The sequence below is a fragment of the Pogoniulus pusillus genome, chromosome 8 (genome assembly GCF_015220805.1).
Source record: "Pogoniulus pusillus isolate bPogPus1 chromosome 8, bPogPus1.pri, whole genome shotgun sequence".
NCBI lineage: Eukaryota > Metazoa > Chordata > Aves > Piciformes > Lybiidae > Pogoniulus > Pogoniulus pusillus.
This window is the reverse complement of record NC_087271.1, coordinates 31,389,676-31,407,730: the sequence shown is the minus strand read 5'-3', so window position 1 is coordinate 31,407,730 and position 18,055 is coordinate 31,389,676.

Sequence of the window (18,055 nt, the reverse complement as noted above, 5' to 3'; positions counted from 1 at the left end):
ATCCTGGCCTGGATCAGGAACAGTGTGGCCAGTAGCACAAGGGAGGTTATTCTTCCCCAATACTCATCACTGGTCAGGCCACATCTTGAGTCCTGTTTCCATTTCTGGGCTCCTCAATTCACGAGAGATATTGAGATACTGGAACGTGTCCAGAGAAGGGCAAAGAAGCTGGTGAGGGGCCTGGAACACAGCCCTGCGAGGAGAGGCTGAGGGAGCTGGGAGTGTTTAGCCTGGAGAAGAGGAGGCTCAGGGCTGACCTCACTGCTGTCTACAACTACCTGAAGGGAGGCTGTAGCCAGGTGGGGGTTGGTCTCTTTCCCAGGCAACCAGCAACAGAACAAGGGGACACAGTTTCAAGCTGTGCTGGGGGAGGTCTAGGCTGGATGTTAGGAGGAAGTTCTTCAGAGAGAGTGATTGACATTGGAATGGGCTGCCCAGGAAGGTGGTGGTTGCTGTTCCTGGAGGTGTTGGAGAAAATCCTGGATGAGGCACTTGGTGCCATGATCTAGTTGACTGGAGAGGGCTGGGTGCTAGGTTGGACTGGATGATGTTGGAGGTCTCTTCCAACCTGGTTAATTCTGTTCATCTGTAGTATTCTGCTTCTATTCACTTGCCACTAGAACAAATGGTTAGAACAGAGGATGAAACAGCACAATTTGGTATTGTTTGCAGGCCCAAATTATAGATGAAAGTAGTCAGTGATCTACCTTAAATTTACAAGAAAAAAAAAAAAAGAAAGAAAAAACACATAACTTGAAAGGTATTTAAAAAGAAGTAAAATCTGACTAATTCAACTGACCAAAATGCAGAGGTACATGTTCATAACACTGCCATTTTTTGCTTCTGAACATACAAGAGTATGTTTTTGTTAAAGCACTGCCACTTCTTTTTAGTCAGAATTCACTGCAAAAACTTTCAGCACAGAAAGTAAACTAGTCCCCTTTTCCCTCTGCGATAAGAAATCTTTGAAATGTTAAATATTTTCTGCTGAGAGCTGACTATTTCTTTTGTTGGAGCCATTTTTAAAATTTCCTTTGTCAAAGGAATGGTTTTTGTTATGAAGAACGTGGCTGCACTTTGGTATGACTTCTGAAAACAGTCCTGTGCAGAATTTACTGAAAACAGTGTTCTGGCATCATACGTTACAGTGAAAAATGAAAACTTAATTCTAGCCTGTATTATTTAATTAATTAGCCAAGTATGTTTAAATATGCAGAAGAAATTAGTAATATGCTCGAATGAATAAACAGCATGCTTAATATTTTTTTATGGTCTTGTCCACACATAATACTTTTATAATTGTACTGAAATTATTTTCAAAGAATGTGTGTCATAGAATCATAGAATCAACCAGGTTGGAAGAGACCTCCAAGATCTTCCAGTCCAACCTAGCACCCAGCCCTATCCAGTCAACTAGACCATGGCACTAAGTGCCTCATCCAGGCTTTTCTTGAACACCTCTAGAGATGGTGACTCCACCACCTCCCTGGGCAGCCCATTCCAATGCCAATTACCCTCTCTATGAAGAGACAGCCTACACCTCTCCAACACAACTTGAGACTATGTCCAGTAGCAAATCCCATGTCGTTAGAGTGTCTGCCTATTATGAGGGTATCCAGCAAATGAGTTATTTGCTGTAACTCTTTGCCATGGAGCAGTATGTCATGTCTGATATCCTTGTGAAGTTCCCATAACCGTTAAACAATGCTGTGATTTACAGAAAATCCCATGACCAATCTCTTCCACCTATTTTGCACCTGTCCACATGAAGACCCTTATGATATCTGGCTTGGGTTATAGGAAACCAATGGAGTAGCATTTGCTCAAGCAGTTTTCTCTGTAGGTCATTATGGGAAGTCCACAACCTAGAGTTTCAGAGGATTTTGTTGTCTGTTACATCATTGATGAAAAGGCATAGTTTTAGCTCATCTATCTAGATGTTTATGGTGACTGTTTCTGAGAGAAGTTTGACATTAGCCATTGTTTCAAAAAGCTGCAAGAAAGCAAGGTAAGGACTAAGAATTGAAACATACACATTACAGACATGTCCTGTTGAAGTTGTCTTTTTAATTTAAGGGCCAGCAGCACAGTATGAGAAAATGGAGGGTTACAAAAATAAAGAAGAGCATCCTGGTGACTTGTGTCTGGCAGAAATGCCTCTCGTATTTGATTTGAAATTTACATAGATGCCAGTAGTTATGACATGACTGTCACTCTAAGTTCACTTAACTGGACATGAAACAATAATGACAAACAATCAGAATGACAGTTCTTCTCTTCTGCAGTGAGGTTCTTCGTATCTCAATTTGCAACATTCCTTCTGTTCACTCCGCCAGACAAATGCGCTTCTGTTATTATGATTTCTCTGTTTGACTCGGCACAGCCTTGCTTTCAGGAGGAGTTTCTAAGCTTTCTATTCAGTTATTCAGTCATGCCATTTATCAAAGCAAGAATTTCTTAGTAACAGTTTTTAGCATTAACTCTTTAATAGTTGCTTTGCTGATGTAATCCATTATTTAAAAGCATTTTCTTGTGTAAGAATATTACATTATTTTTCATATAAAAATATAGCCCTCTACTTTTCTTAAGTTGTTTTTCAGAACTGGAGCAACTACTCTACTCCATGACCATAACTCTTTTTATCATTCTACTATGATTCAGTAGCTTTTGCTGTCTTATAAACAATCTTACAATTAAGAGCTAATGTTAATGGAATAGATTGTTGTCATGGGATAATGGTTTCCTGCTGCTAGATAAATGCTGTGGCAATGCAGGGACATTTATTGAAAGTAATAGTGAAGACAAAGCAAAGAGATTTATTTTTAAAGCAGGTGCCATGGATCCAGTGACACCATTCTGTTACAATTGTTTTATTTCTATTTCACTAAAAGACTGATGAAGATGGAGGCATTTTGCCTGATGTATGCAAGTGCAGCAAAGTGACAGTGGCTCATTTCACTGTTACTGAGTAAGCTGCATTGCACTTGGCTCACGAAGAGATTTATTGTGTGGCTCATCCAATCAGAAAACAGTTTATCCATTAACTACAGCTTTAAAATATGTTGTATTTCTATGAACAAGATAGGGCTTGAATGCTTTCTTTCACAGAAGCAGTTAGGCACAGCTCACAGAAGAGGAAAGCAAGGCCCTACAGCGTTTGTGCCACCAGTCCATCCTGAAGCACTCCCTCTCCTCTGTGCCACAGGGACGGCGTGGTGGGGAGGGCGTATCTGTCTGTAACATATTCCCCTCCACCCAAATCAATGGTTCCTTCTCTCTGTTCTTCTGCATGAGAGAGAGTTGCCTCACCATCAGCAAAACAGAAATGGCAGCATTGTTCTTACCACTACTCATCTGCAGAGGGTGGAGAAGAGTATTTTTGACAAGTTTAGTGTCTTCTCTGTCCTTGAGTTCACAAAATGTTGAAATATTGGAAAATATACCTTCTTCCTTTTCCATTACTTCTGAAATCGGTCACCCTTGAACCCTTCAACAGAGAACCGTGGAAAACAGAGCTCAATAAGCTTCCTTGATTCCCTACCTGCTCTGGTGGAAGAATGGCAGAAAAACACCTTGATTACCCCAAGTATTCAGCTCCTACAAAATTGCATCTGTCAGGAAGGGCATGGGATCCATTCACTTCAACAAGCTTTCTCCAGACAGATATGTCTCAAGTGTGTGTCTGAGGCCTCAACAGATCTTTTGTCTTGTCTTCTGAACTGTAAAGCAACTATTACAAGTAGCAGTGTTGTAGGTATGGCAGCTTAAAGATATCCCACAAATAGTAAAAAATACAATCACTTTGACAAACTGATAATTTCAAACATCTTTGAAGTTTTGTTGTAAAATGGCACGATGACTTTATATGACCTTAAAGTCTCTGCTAAGATTTCCTTAAGAAGCAAACTAATTTTATTATTAAGGCCAAAGGACCTTGATATCAAACCAGCAGTTCACTGCTCCAAATACTTACCTCTGTAGCTGCTCACAGCACAACTCTGAATTAATTTTTAAGACCAGAGCTTGAGGGCAGTAAACAACTTTAACCTTTTCTTGACCCCAGACACATCTCACAAAGAGAAGTTCAGCAAATACATGAATTTCACTTTAACCCATGAGCAGACATTTGAAGAATTACTCCTCATTTTATGAGTTTTAACAAAATTCTTGAAAGTGGACAAGTGTTACAGTACTTGTGCCAAAGACCCATCAGATAAGATAGAGTCTAGCTCTTTATGAAAGGCAGGTGACACAGGGAATGTCATGGAGAAAAACAGAAATGGGAGAGACTTGTAATCCTGATAGAATGAATCTTGGCAGCTGTGGGGTGCATCAGGTCACCTGAAGAGCATAGTCTACAGAGCTCCAGCAAATATATACTCGTCCAACTAGATCTCTGTAGCAGCAAAGCTTCAGACTAAATTATTGTGCCTTCCAACATCAGTCTCCGGTCTTAAGTTCGAGATTCAGAGGAAAGTTCTAGGAGATAGAGAATCTTCTCATCTTTAAAACATTAGAGTCACTACCTAAGTACCCTTAAGGATGCAGCTTGAGTATTGTAAAGTCCTGTGATTTTATCAAAATATTTGGTGTATCTGTTTAAAGCCCCAACTCTATAATCATGGTCTTGCTACAAACCTGCTTTCAACTCTTTTAATAGGAATACTGAGTTGTCCTATGCATAGGTAAAAATATTAAAGATCAGCCAGAAACAAATAAAAATAATTTCTTGCTATTTAGCATTCTATTTTTTAAATGATTTTTCATTTGATCCAATAAATAGTCAGGAGTCATGACTTCTGAGTTTTGGGGATTGCCAGTATGGTAGTGAAATATCCTGTCAGCACCTACTAGATCTGCTCAAGGAATCCTCCTCAATTCAAGGAAATATTAAACTGATTTTGTCAATACTCTTCTCTATATCGCACAGTGCTGCACACAATCAATATTTGACTTTCTTACTGTCTATAGCTACCACATAGCTACATGGGGCCAGAATGCCTCATGTCCATTATCCTGTCTTAAAGTGAATCCCCAGCCTCTTGCAGCAATTTCGACTATGGCAGCTGTGTATATCCTGCCTGGATTCAGCCCAGATGCTTTATTTCTATTGCATGAGATGATTAATTATGTGGTTTCTTTCTGTTCATCTGTAAGACGCTGAGGTAAGAGAGTGATGGTTGTTCAGTGTACTATTATTAAAAAACTGCTTTTGATAGCCCTAAACAGGCCTGAGTTGTATGCTACAACTAATTGTAAAGCTCCTTACTTGGAAATGTAATGCTTGTTAATACAATACTGTACTTTTATAAGCAAACTCCTTTTTGATTGGCTAGAGTTTAACTATAATCAGTAATTAAGGGTCAGCCATCCAGTAAACTCATTAGTTTACACCAATTACATTTGGTATAGTAACTAATGATTTCAAGGATCAAGCCATTTGTTTCTAAGCTTTCAAAGTATAATTATTGTGTAAATCAGATAGAGTGTAAATCTTTTCCATACGTTTTGGTTGGTAATTGAGAAATAAAATGGTTTCCAAATGTATTCTCTGTCCAGTTTTTGTTCTGCAGTAGATCTCCCTGGGGACTCTTTAAAGTATATGGAAAAGGTGATGTCAACAGAAGTGTACGCTGGGCAAACTGAGACAGGATTAATTAATAGAGATGAAAGAGAAAAGCCAGCCCATTGCAAATTGTGGTCCAGGCCTCAGCTTGGACATCACACCTTAAATGACAGTTTACAATCCTAAGCATGAGTCACACAGATTGACAAGTATTCAAAACAGAAGAGAATTAAAAATCCTTTATGTTTAATGTATAAAGACCTTCCAATATGCAGTCTTTAAGATGGTGTAATCTCTGGAGCATTTTGCTTTGAAGTTTAATATGTAGTTCCTCACATCCACATAACATTTTCAACACGTTAAACAAATTAGTCTCTGGTTACAGAAGTTTTTAGACATTTACAAGTTGCCGTTTAACTGAATTTAATATGTGCCAGCGAAGTTGCTCATGCACTTGTTCATTTAGAAAAATGCACTTTTGGAATGATTAATAAATAAACCAGCCTTTCCTATCCCTTCAACTTTGGTGTTTATTTGAAGGCAATCTACTTTAAAAAGACATTAATATCCCTAGAATTATTATTAGAATAATTGCTTTTACTCTTCTTGGAACACACATTTTTTCTCATTTCCTTTCAGCACAGACAGCCTTCGACTCAGATATAAACTTCCTATTATTATTCCCCACTCCCCACCCCAAAAATGAAGAATTGGAATTATACACTTTTCACTAAGGAATAATTAATTTGTCTCAAGTATTAGAACAGAGAATTGTAGAATGACTTTGAATGGTAGTCTCTGAGGAGTAGCATTGTTTGTTCTCTTCGGCTTTAATGAGCTTTAGTAAATGGCCAGGAAAAATTACCTTCTTTTTGTAATATGAGAGAAGCGAAGAATGAAGGAAGCTGCACAGTCCCTAGGAGAAAAAGGAGCAGCCACACATGCACACACACACACAGAGAAGCACACACAGCCATTGCATCCAATGGTTACCATTCTCCTTTGGAACCAAACAGTAGAACTCTTATTTTTTCCATTACAGTTAAAACATAAAACATCCCTCATACTTTTTGGAGAAGAGAAAATTCCTGGATGTCTCCTACATACTGACAGTGTCTGGCTTATGTGGGGGGACAACTGCCTATAGCTGAGCTCTGGAAGTCATTCTGGATTCCTCTGCTTTGGCACTGATTTCAAGATTCTTTAGTCTATTTTTGCTGTATTTCCACTCTAAAAAGCAATTTCCCTTCTAGTACTCCAGGCTGATGCCCTGTCTTTTAACAGACTTCTTTCCCTTCCACTGCACTTGCATTGTCACTCCTGTCCAGGATGGTAAGTGAAGCAGTAGTGGCAGGTGCTTGTTTCAGCTACAGATACAGACCTGTCGCAGATGACAGCGTGTGTTCTGGAACACCTTTTTGTGGAACTGTAGAATCACAACATGATAGAATTGTAGGCTGCTTTGGGTTAGCAGGGACTTTTAGAGGTCATCTAGTCCAACTTGCTCTATGTCTTGGGTTCAAATGCAGGTTCCCAGAGACTCTTATAAATTTGGTAGACCCAATGACAATTTATAGAATTTATAGAGTTTATAGAGTGCCCTCCCCTCCTCCCCCTCCTTTCCCCAAAAGACAGGGAGAGAGATAAAGGTAGGGACACCCCAATAAATCAATCTCACTCGATTTGGAAGTAAAAAAGGAAAAGTTTAACAATAACTTAGAAAAAGGGATTGGAGGTGGGGGAGTTTACAAAGGATAAGGAAGGGAAAACAGCAAAATACAAAACAGGGATGGATACAACCCGAGTAGTGTGATGGTGTCTCTGCCTCGTGGCTGGTATGCAGTATCAGTGTGTGTGTGATCATGAACGCAGGTAAAGGAGAAAAAGGAGAAAGAGAGTGAGGAGCAGGAAGTGCTCCTCTTTTATACCGCAGGAAGTGGGGGGAGTGGGCTAACCATCACCTGGAGCGTGGCCCACCCCTGAGGAGGGGCCAAGACCCCTAGGGTCAGGTTCAGGGTCACTCCCCCAGGAGTGTTAACCCTATACACTCTAGTAAGCAGAGACATTTTCAGCTAGGTCAGGTTGCTCAGAGTCCCACCTAAACTGACCTTGAATGTTTCCAAGGATGTGGCTTTTGCCACTTCCCTGGGCAACCTGTGGCAGTTTTTTGCCACCCTCATTCTAAAAAGTATCTTCTTTATATCTAGTGTAAGTTTACTCTCCTTTAGTTTAAAAACACTGTCTCTCATCTCATCCCTTCTCCTTCACTTCCCACCAGGCTCCACACATGTCCTAACTGACTAGTCCCATAATATGTTAGTGGTCTTAAGGCAGCTGCCATTGATGCTCTGGCATATGACTGGAGATGATTCACAGAATACAAGTGAGAGTAGCACAGTCTGAAGGGACCTTGAGGAACAGTAAGTCTCTCCACCTCATTGGAGTTGTCCCAGTTTGTAGAGAACAATTAAATATTAACTGGATTGCCATGTGTGCTTGCTCTCAAAGCACTTCTGAGAACAAGAAACCTGGGTTCTGTAACATCTTCCAAGGAATACTTCCATACTTCACATTGTGTATTTATTGGGGCAGGCCCTACCAGATGTGGCTTCCCACCCAGGTGAGTGTCTCCACTATAATGCTGACAAGTCAAGTGCAAACTTTCCCACTTGAAGAGAGGACTTAGGTTGTACTCCTTGCAGAACAATTGGTAATCTTTTGGGATGGGTGATAATTCAAGGGACAAGAGCTTCAAGTTTAAATTGCCTCAGGCAGAGGCTGAATACATCTTCCCTGTCTTGGCTAAATTGCACCAGCCAGGAGACTGAACCATAAAGGCCCAGGAGAGGAAGAAAGGCACAGGAGGAGAGATGTGCACAGAGTGGCAGAGCTATCTGTCATTATTCTGTGAGAAACACCTGGTGCAGGTGTCCAGTTCCTAGAAAGCAGCAGAGCAAGCATGGTAAGTAATTAACACAGTGTTACAACACCTTGGCCTGATTGTGGCTCTGGATCATGGGAGGTGCTCTCATGACAGACATCAGATTGCTGGCTAGAGTTCAGGGTCACAAGAGATGTGAAGAGAGGTGATGAAAGTGGGAAGACCTGCCTGGACCCATCCCAGACATTTAGAGAAAAGATAAAAGTAAAAAGCTGCTGCCAAAGTAAAAATCATTTCTTTCTATCATGAGTCCTCTTCAGTGCAGTTGTTAGGGAAGAATAAATGGAGAAAGATGGTCGAAAGACAGATTGGAGATGGTGAGAACAAGACTAGTAGGTGAGGCAGAAGTGTTGGAAAGAAGACAAAGAGGAAGAAACGTAAGAGAGCAACAGGAATATTGGACAAAGCAAAAAGAAAGGTGACCAAGACACTTCACCTTTCATTGTCTCAGGCTTCTGGCAATAAAATAATAACAGTAAGAGGACCACTGAGCATTTCGATGACTTTGAGATCCATAAATATTTAGGAGACATTTAAATGTCCTGCTGATTGGAACTGCATTAAAAAGAAAGCAGGAAAGTTTAAGATAATGTTCTGACAGGTCTGAAACACTGCTATTAGGAGGGAAAAAAGGAACAGGACTTGACTCCATGTCTGTTACTGTGTATTAAAATCTACACTCAGGCACATTTATGCTATTTAATAGTAGAAAAGATTGGGCCTGTTTCAAACCAGTAAGAACACATGGTTTAAGGCATACAGCCACTCTTTCTTCAGTAACAACCTACTGTGACTCCTGTAATTTATTCCTCCCAAGATTCATTTGAACATCTGCAGTATCATTATTTGAGTTTGTTATACTATTAGCTTTAAAATTTTATAAGCCATACAGTAGGATACGTGACAAGTTGAAAAGTTAAGGAGGGTTAATTTAGAAGTTTAAAAGCAAAGCTATTTTTGAGTTATACAAGTGCAAAAAAGCATCTGAATCCAAACCTCCATGGTTACATTTAAACAACTCAGAAACTGCTGAAAGGATTTTCTTCAAACTTCACTCAAGACAAATCCCTCTGGGCTAAGACCAAGCATGGGAATTTAACTCAAAAGGTGATTGTTGTCTGAAGGGAGTTTTCTTTTCCTCAATCTCTCCCCACTCCCTGCTCCCTTCTACACCCCCCACCCCCCCACCCCCCCCCCCCCTTTGCTTATTTCATTCTCAGTGTTCTGAAGAAAATAAAATAGCACTGAAAAATAAGGGTCTGGAGTGTAACTGCTTCATACCATTTTATCATTATAACAAGAAAAATACTGTTTGTAAACTACCTTTTTATTAAAACCAGACCCCCTGGTTTGCCTTTAGCCAGTATCAGCAGTCTTACTACCCACCTCTAGCAGGCATTTGATAATGCTGTAACTGGGCAGCTCAACAGAGAAGTAGAAGTATCAAGCTGTACTCAGCCCCATCTGCAGCTTCTTTGCATGCCTTAGCAGCTCAGTGCAGCTATAATACTACCCTAAATGGACAACTGAGGATTCCCTTTAACAGGAAGTCTTTGCAGAGCAATCAGCAGCTCTGCAGCACCCTTTCCTTTGCTTCCTATCCCCAGCTCAAGGTGGGTGAAGCATATTCTATACGTGTAGGATGACCTAAACTGTGTTTGGATACTTCACTGGACCAGGCCTTGGAAGTAGCTGTTAGTCATGCTTTTCTCAGCTCATCGACTGTTAAAGTCAGTGCATTTGGCAACCTTATTCATCCTGCTTTATAGTTGAGACTCACCTCCTAGTCGTGTAGCTGTAGGAACCTCTTTAAAGGAAGAGCCTGAACAATGAAGGTGGAAGTTTGTTTTCTTTCTCAAAACCTTTGCAGTCAGACCCAATCATGGATCCTGGTAGCTTGATTATCTGGATTAAAAAAAGGAAAAAAAGGGATAAGAAGAAGGAAAAAAACCCAAACAAAACGTGGATTTTTTTTCCCTGCTGTTCAACTCTCTCCCACATTTTGTTTTCAACAAATTGTCCCAGGGCAGACAAGAGCCCTTCCCTCCCACTTCTATCCAGGCTTGTTTCTGATTCTCTGGCAGCACCTCCCACAGTTAGTCACTCGTTTATTTGTTTGTGTTTCCATTTGCAACTTTTGCCCCCTCCGAAGAGCTGCCATGCCCAGGGAAATTACAGAAACTTACTTAATTTCAAATGCATTCAGACAGGCATTTTAATTGTTTATTTTCATTTAGAGCAGCATCCAAATTTGGAACTTGTGAAAAACTGAAAGAGAAGGTTTGAAATATATTTGCTGAAATAATTCACCACGTTTAGCCCAGACAACTCAGATATGTGCAGAAACAGCTTTCCTTGCATATCTTCCATATACATGACCTGGATTAAAAGCTGCTTTGGGCAAGGGCAGACTCTTTGTGGCCCTAACACAGGTTGCATGCTGTGGCAATGCTGTAATGCCTAGGGAGTTGTTTCAGGACACCCTGATTTTGGAAACAAAATACATGGTTCCTGATGCCTGCTAACACTGAACAGTGACAAGCAGAGCTGAAATGGACAGACCATCAGGAATCTGTCTTAGGGTTGGTTCTTACTTGTCTTAATGTTGGAGAAGTCACTGTGGCAACAGAGAGGCCTTAAAGTTGGTATCAAGATGTGGTAGCTTCATGAGAAAGATGAGAAAGTTTTTCCATTTATAAATATCCCATCTGCTCTCCACCACCAAAGTTCTGGAGTATCATTTTTCAGTGAGCAGTTGCCACTCAGCACTTGAAGCTGTCTGCTGCTATCTCATTCATACAGCTTTTTCATCACAGGTCAATATTATCTGACTCGGTTCAGATTAAATCTTAATACACCGTTCATCTGGAAACTCCCCCTTCAAGCACACTGAAAATCTGCAAACATAAACAGTGCAGTTTCCATGCAGTTTTCATATTAACATGTATTCCAAAGGGAAGAGTAGTGGGAAAAAGAAGGACATGAAGTTATGATCACAGAAGAGAATACACTGCTTTTTTAGAAGAAATTTTATGTAAGACTGGCAAACCTCACTGCTGGTTCTGTGAGAAAGAAGATTTTCACAGCAGCCACGGAAAAATTAGGTAGAGAAAGAGTAGATCTGAATATTCTGCTGGAAGAAGTGAAATGAGGAAAAGAGTGCAGTCCAAGGATGGCAAAGTATAATGAGGGCAAATGGAAAGTAAGCACTGAAAATGGAAGAAATTAGCTGAAGGAACATAATACAAAGACACAAGTTTATTTAATACAAATAATTTTTTAAAAAAGCAGGGCAAACTGAACAGAGAAATTTAATTTAAAGTGTTAAAATAAATCTTTCGTTTTGGACACTAAGGTAAAAATAAGGGCAAAGTATGTAGAAAAGCATTAAAGTTGAGAGATGCAAGACTGGGTTTAAGCATGAGTGCTGAGAAAACTTGAAACTGCAGAGATCTTTTAATAGATGACAGCACTGTCCTTAGTTTTCTTTGCTGCCTTCCAAGTACCCAACATATTGTTCCATTAGCAAAAAGGACCACAAATTACCCCCTAATCTGTTTAAACTAATTCAGCTAGAGTCATTTCACCTGGTGATGAGCTAACCAGGCTGGCTTTACTGGTAATGCATTAAGGAATGCTTGCTTGGCTTCTTCTGGTGGCAGACCTATGGGGAGTCACCAGAGGCAAGCAGCAAAATATGGTGTAGTTTCCAGACAGTAAATGGTGGCTAAGAACTGGGAAGGAAATTTGTTTGGCCTAGAGAACACATATACATGTAAGACCGAAACCAATTCAGGCATGTGGAAGGATGCACATTTCTTAAGGCTGAATAAGACTCAAAGGAAAAGTTATCGTTGTCAACAAAGTTTTACCTCTCTACCTCTCACTGATGTAAATATTTTTGTTACTGGTGCAAGGATAATCTCTGCAGAGGTGTATCTATGTGCTTGGGAGAAACAAGTTACTGGGTTGGTTAGTAACTAACAGGAACCATAGCAGAAGTAATTAATGATTTTACTGTGTCTCATCCAATAGCAAACTGTAATCTGTGCTAAGTTTCATATACTCAGCATTTGCAAATGCCAAGTAATCCAAATTTTTACCAATGTAAAAGTGAGCAAAGTTAAAGGAAAACTGCACATAAGGGATCACTGGGACAATATACAGTGGCTTTCACTTCAGGGTAATAGCTTAATACCCATGTTCCTTTAAGGACTTGCATCAAGTGAATTGGTACAGTTAGGAAGCACATAAAAACTGAGTTTGTATACCATTAATTTACTTCTATTATCCAGAGTGGTTCTGTTCTCCAAGGTAGGTAGATCATGGGAAGATTGTTTTTGCTTCAGCTATTGGCCTAACAATTCTAAGAGAAGGAACAAGAATTTTGGTTCTTAGGGTGGATACATTTTAGAAACATGAAAATAATGTTTTAAACTTAAACATGGAAATACTACTGGTTGCCTCCTCTGTAGTGCTTATTGTCACTGTAGCTGAGAATAATCAAATATCAACATCTTGTAAGACAGAGGTCACCCCTTCTGCATTTTTAGGACTGCAGCTCTAAAACCTTTGCAATTACTTTTACACCTATCTTCTATGTTATAATTTAGATTGAGGCTTTTTAGTATTTGACTCAGTAGGCCTTGTGTTGTTTACTTCTTCACCATTTTTGTCCTTATTTTTGGTGCCTGTCATTCATATTTCTCAAGAGTTCAACTGAAACCAGTAGTGCCCTGTTCACATTACTAGTACTTTGCATTGAAAATATTAAGAGGCAGAATTTGCAAGCCAAGTCATTCGTAGAACATTCTTATATAGAACATAATTTGCCAACAGCTAAATTAATCTTGCTTCACAATGTGAGGCTGTGTACGTGTGGGGTTTGATACAAAAGACTCCAGTGAAGCCAATGGAATAGGTATCATATTAACTCACACCTAGCCTTTTCAGGTCCATGAAGCTTAGTCACATGCCTGCTAATTTAGAACTCAAATGTAAGGAAGAATCTCAGCTCTCCTTTTCAAACAGCGTGAAGTTTCAATCCAATTTACCTTGCATAGATGAAAACATAAATCAGTAGCTGGTCTCCACTGCACATTCTAGTTTAATGAGCTGAGGATTTGACCACATGTATAGATATATCCTGGGAACCTGAAGACTTTCCCCTCTATACTGCATTAGGTTTGGATGCATGCCAAAGAACTATCTATAAACTAAAAGCAGGAGGGAAAAGCAGTTTGGCCCACCAGTTAGCACCAGGGTCTAAAGCAAGGGTGTGAGCCACAAGTGTGATGGTTTGGGTGTTACCTGCCCCCCTACTCTTATGAAATCACCCAGACTAGACTTGGCCAAGCTGAAAATGTGAATGAAGCTTTGTATTTACAGCTCAGCACAATATACAAGCTGGTATTTACAATCTATACAGCTATAGACAGGTTAAAGAAGTAATACAGAAACACAACAGCCCTCCCAGAAACCAGTCCCCAGGAGGAGCTCCCAACCACTCTTCCACCTCCTTTCCACCCTTCTACCTTATCCCAGACTTTGCCTTACGTTCAAGGTGAGTCTGAAGAATCAGCCAGGGGGCTTAGGAAGCAGGCAGATTAGTTACACAGACAACAGGTTAGGGAGAGAAGGGAAGCAGATGGAGCTAGAGAGAGCAAGTCTGTTATATATATTTGTGTTCTTGTTTTTATCCATCTCAGCAAGCCTATGAATGAAGTAGACATCACCCTTGTTTCCTTTTCACAGACTATAATTCTTCTCACCATAATATTCCAGCTAGCTTCAAACTAGCACAACCGGTCAGGGATCAAGCACCATCCATACCCTACAACCGATGGATCAGTTGAAGAAATGTATGTGCTGCTGCAAGAAGAACCATAGCCCAGAGAGCAGCCACAGGCATGTCTCAGGGCAAACATCTGCAGTCACCACTGCCTACCTGGAAAGGGCTTTTCCACTGCTTCCTGTAGTTGGGAGGGAATCCACTACAGCATTGATGATCTGGAAAAAAAGCACTAGGAAGAGGGTGACACAAAAGCTTCCACAGGGCTGTGTTTTGGCTCATTGCCTAGTGCAGTACAAAAGAAAGCACGTTCAGGGGTTTTGTGTAGTAGGCCTCAAAGAAGGTGTGTCATGACAAGTCTGTCAGAATGCAAAATGAAGTTGATATTGAAAAAGACAGATGGTAAATACTCCTGCATGACCATCAAGTGTGCTTTGGCACCATTCACATTATGTGACTTTTGTTGACCTGACAAGACTGTGACCTGAAACACAGACTCAAAAAACTCACTGTCTCCTCAATTTTTGTTTCCTCTTTGCCTTGTCCCAAAGACCACGACCCAGAGGGATGAAACTTCTTGTTCTCAAACCTCCATGCATCTGAGTTCATGCATAAACAGCTCCCTTCCACTGAAGCAGTCAAAACCCAACCATTTTCATACACTTGTCCAGCCAACAGCACATCAAATCCCAAGTTTTTCAGTCATGTGAAACAGTGAAAACAGACTTCAGCAATGTTCCTGAGCAGGCAAACTCAAAAACATGACCACCAATGCCAGCTGTCTTTGGCATCACAGAGGAGGTAGAGGTGAAGCTGGGAAAAAAGCAGAATAAAGCTAAAGAACAGGAGTAAGGTAGAGAAAACCAAAATGATGCTGAAACATAAATCCATCATTCACTACAAAAGCAGAGACTGTGAGACAGGGTCAGATAGCACTGGTCACCTCTGGTTAAACTTCTCCCTATCTACTACCAGAAGATTTAAATCTAGGCCAGACTTGGCTTAAGTGTCAAAGGAAAAACGCAGTTATATTAACCATCTTTGTGAATTGTGATGAGCTTTACCTTTGAATTTTACTTTAAAAGTAAGTTTAGCTCAGCTTATCAGATCAAACTTATTAAAAAAAAAAAAACCCACAAAAAAAACCCAAACAAACAAAACCCCAAAAGAAAGCACAAAAATCAGAAGTCCTGTGATGTTGAGAACAAGGTACACTGAACAGTGAAAATCAGCACATTCCCAGCTTGTAGGATGGAAGGGATATGTGCCATCAACATTTAGGAAACATACTTTGGGTGGAAAATTTGTGTGCAGCCTTCATTATAACAACAACTGGGTTTAGCTCTTAAACTCTCTGTAACTCCAGAGCACCTCAGATCAAGGCTTTGCTGAGGGCCCTCTGAAATAGGTAGCCCTCTGCGCTTGGGTCTCTTGGTGCAGTCACAATGAAGTCAAAACAACTTTGTATAGGCAGAGGATCTCTGCTGTCAGGTCCTAGATCACAATATAAGCACCTTGTCCAGAAAGCACACACGGAGGTTTTCTTCCTTGAAGAAAAGCTAGCAGGAATATAGAATCATAGAATCAACCAGGTTGGAAGAGACCTCCAAGATTATCCAGTCCAACCTAGCACCCAGCCCTGTCAAATCAACCAGACCATGGCACTAAGTGCCTCATTCTGTCTTTCCTTGAACACCTCCAGGGACAGCAACTCCACCACCTCCCTGAGCAGCCCATTCCAATGGCAAATCACTCTCTCTGTGAAGAACTTCCTCCTAATCTGATTGTGTTTCTTTCTCCCTCTCTTAGCTACGGAGTGCCATTTATTTTTGCCAATTTTCATTATGTAAAGTCATGCTGGACCAAACAGTGCAAGTATCTCCTTCATTCTGTTGGTGTTTGGCTTCTTATTTGAATTGTCATCAGAAGGTAAACACAATACTCAGGAAGACTTTAACACTACAGTGTCATGTTGACAACAAAGAAGTGTTTTAACAGGTTAAAACTACTTTTGGTAATTACAAAGAAGCTGGAAGTACTTTTTAAAGATATGAACCCTCAAGCTGCCAACATATATTTTACACAGAAAGAAACATGATATGAGACCATGAAAATTACACAGACACAAATATTTGAGATGTAACTGAGAGGCAGAAAAACACATTAAAAAGTCCATTGATTGGGCAACATGGAAAGAATTCTTTGCATGGAAAAATACCCATATTTTCACAGCACAACAGACCCCAATTTTGTGAAAATGCTTAACATTTCCACCTGAAGTTTTGAAGCTAACTCTTGGTATTGATTGCTGTCTTTTTTTATATATAGCTATTATAGCTTTTTTATTCTTTTTTTAACAGATAGAGAAATCAGATTTCCAGAATGACTTAGAGAGTTTCCTAAGGTTAAACAGTAAGTCAGAGGCTAAGAAAGACAGAAACAGTCTAGATCTCCCTGATCTAGCCCACCAACAGATTGTACAGATATATATATTTAGATATATATTATAGACTCATAGAATTACAGAATCAACCAGGTTGGAAGAGACCTCCAAGATCATCCAGTCCAACCTAGCATCCAGCCCTATCCAATCAATTTGACATATATATATATACACACATGTATATAAATAAAAACTCTTCCCTGTGAAAAGTTAGGTTGTGCAAGGAAAATACCAAGTTCCACCTGTCTCTCTAGCTGATATTAGCAGTAGTGAAAATTTCATTCTGCAGAGAAACTGCCGACACAGCACTTGTACAACTCAACTCCAAATTCATGTGCAGATCAGAAATTGCCGGCGCGCTTTCAACAGCTGCAGCTACCGCACGCTTTCAGGGACTCATTTGAACTCATCAAGTCTGACTCTGGGATAGACAGCAAAGCCCAGATGGCTTGGATGCACATAAATGCCTCAGCCTTCATATGGGGTGAGGTGACATGAGGTTGGGGCTCTGCAAATTTTCACAGGCCTCCAGTTAAAATGGGGCAGACCAGTGTGCAGTCCCATCAGCACTCCCAGAGTGCCGGCAAATGGAGGACACTGACGGGGAGTTGCCGTCCCTGGCGCAGTTCAAGGCAAGGTTGGACGTGGCACTTGGTGCCATGGTCTAGCCTTGAGCTCTGTGGTAAAGAGTTGGACTTGATGATCCGTGAGGTCTCTTCCAACCTTGGTGATACTGTGATACTGTGACATAAAGCCATGCATTTAAATAGTTGCTGTTGACTACAGGAAAGCCTTCAATAGACATTTCACTTTAGGATGTTTACTGCAAAATGTGATGGTTTGGGTATTACCTGCCCACCCCCCGCCCCCCCCCCCCTTATGAAGTCACCCAGACTAGACTCAGCCAAGCTGGAAATTAAGGAATGAAGCTATATTTACAGCTTAGCACAATATACAAGCAGGTATTTACAATATATACAGCTATAGACAGAAATAAACAAGTAATACAGAAACACAACAGCCCTCCCAGAAACCAGAGTCCCCAGGCGGAGCTCCCAACCACCCTTCTAGCTCCTTTCCACCCCTCTACCTTATCCCAGACTTTGCCTTACATTCAAGGTGAGTTTGGAGAATTGGCCAGGGGAGGTTAGAAAGCAGACAGATTAGTTACACAGACAGCACGTGAGGGAGAGAAGGGCAGGCAGCCAGAGACACAAAGTCACTGTGTTACCTGTGTTTGTGTTCTTGTTTTTACCCATCTCAGCAAGCCTATGAGTGAAGTAGACATCACCACTGTTTCCTCTGCACAGCCTA